This window comes from Tupaia chinensis, unplaced genomic scaffold, assembly GCF_000334495.1.
Source record: "Tupaia chinensis unplaced genomic scaffold, TupChi_1.0 Scaffold144017_1, whole genome shotgun sequence".
Classification (NCBI taxonomy): Eukaryota; Metazoa; Chordata; class Mammalia; order Scandentia; family Tupaiidae; genus Tupaia; species Tupaia belangeri.
Window position 1 is genome coordinate 248,688 of NW_006203869.1, and position 2,334 is coordinate 251,021.

The window sequence follows — 2,334 nt, forward strand, 5'->3', positions numbered from 1 at the left end:
TCCGGTTTTGTTCTGTCCGGGCATGCCCCCCCCTGCCTGCCGCTAATTTATTCCAACTAGTTTCTGCTTTTCCCTTTAGCTACCTGCCCCATTATGCGAACTTTTTTTTTTTTTTTTTGAGAGATTTTCACTGTAGGGCGCGTGCGCTCGCCAGACAGACAGAGAGAGACATAGAGACAGAAAGCGAGAAATCACCCCCCAGGGGGGATGGTCACGCCGCAATCCCTTCTCCTCCATTCTCCTCTCGGGATCTTGGGCACGCACGCACACGCGCCTGGCGTGAGTTTTAAGCCACCGGGTCCGGGACACGAACCACGGTCGACTACGTGGGAGTCCAGCGACATAGCCATTACGCTAACTGCTGGTTCCCTAGGGTGTGTATTCTCACAGACACACACACACACAGAGAGAGAGGGAGAGAGGGAGAGAGAGTGGGAAATCACCCCCAGGGGGAATGGCCATGCAGCATTCATTCTCCCTCCAGGATTTTGGGCATTCGTGCATGCATGCCTGGTGTGTTTTACAGTCACTGGGTCCAGGACTTGAACCATACTGTTGACTGTGTGAGGTTCAATTTCGTTAACCACCACACCACCAGCTGGCCCTCACATGCCCATTTTTGACTTAACGTATTTTCAGCTTAGAGTGGGTTTATTGAGGGGTAACCCCACCGTAAATTGAGGAACATCTTTCTGTGCAGTGCTTCTTCAAACTCTCAGAAGCTCCACCTGGGTCTGGGGCACTCATGGAGTTCAGACATGTGAGCCACACAGAGATGCCTCACTGCACCACTGTAATTCTTAGGGGTTATCTTTTCTTTTTTAAAAAATTATTTATTTACCTCTTCTATGAGCGAGAGAGAGACAGACGGAAAGATAGGTGCCTCCAACAAGGTCTCCATATCATGCTCCATCTCCATCCTTGGCCGGTCTGGCTCAGACACCTAGTGTGCTCAGGGAGGTCCCAGGACACAAACCCAGGACCTTCCCATGTGGGTCCAGTTGTGCTATCACCCAGCCCGCAGTAGGGGTTCGCTTGTGTCGGCAGCTGGTGAACTCACTGGGTTAGGCGTGGCCCAGTGCTAATGAGACAGGCCACCATGAGCATGAGTTACAGGGGAGACAGTCACCATTGCTTTGCTCCCATCTTGTCCTGTCGACGAGCAGGTGATCTACTGATCCCCAGGGGCAGGGAGGAGAACGCTCACCCATCCTGCTGCGAAGAGCAAACCAAAATCAAACACGAAGGTGCACTCCCCCTTCCTGCTCCCTGCCAACACACGCACACCCTCGGGTCAGTAGCCATATTTCAGCACATGGAGGAGAACATAATAATAATAATTAACTTGGCGTAATAATGATGATACGGTAATTACAACCATCATCTCGTGAGTACTCCTGGGGAAGCAGGGTGTTTAAATGTCTGACCACCCTGGTTTTAAATGACTCCAATGATTCTAGGTCTTTTCAAATTTTCTTTAGGCAAATGTGACTGTTCTGATTGATCGCTTGCTTGTCTTTTTTATTTTTTTTCTCCCTAAAATTTATATGCCAAACATAACAACTCATGCTTGTTTTACTGGCAATAGTATTCAGGTTAAAAATGTAGTGCTTTTCCTCTTCGAGGGTGATATCCACTCAGATACTTAGATAAATTGTTACTCTGAGTTATTAGGCTAAAAAGTGCAGATCGATTATGGCACATTTTCTTTCTTTCTTTCTTTCTTTCTTTCTTTCTTTCTTTCTTTCTTTCTTTTTTTTCTTTCTTTCTTTCTTTTTTTTTTTTTTTAAGAGATATTTTTGCCCTATGGTGCATTTGCTCACTGGAGAGACAGAGAGAGAAAGTGAGAAATCACCCTCTGGTGGTGGTGGGGCGGGGGGGGGATGGCCATGCTGCAATCCATTCTCCGACATTCTCTTGAGATTTATGGTAAGCACACACAGGCACCTGGTGTGAGTTTCAAGCCATCAGGTCCGGGACTCGAACCATGATCATATTATGGCATTTTTTTTTTAAATCAGTTGATTTTGTACTATGCCAGTTTATTCTGAACCTGCAAGTATGCTTTGCTTTAAGAAGAACTGACCTGCTGGGACCAGCAGCTAGTGTAATGGCTGTGTCGCAGGACTCCCATGTAGTCAACCACAGTTCAAGTCCTGGACCTGGTGGCTTAAACTCACGCTGGCAGGGATTGTGGTGTGGCCATCCCCTGGGAGGTTGATTTTTCGCTTTCTTTCTCTTTGTCTCTCTCTCTCTCTGTCTTTCCTACCCTATGGCAAAAACCTCTCAAAAAAAAAAAAAAAAAAAAAAAAAAACACAAAAAAAACAAAGTTA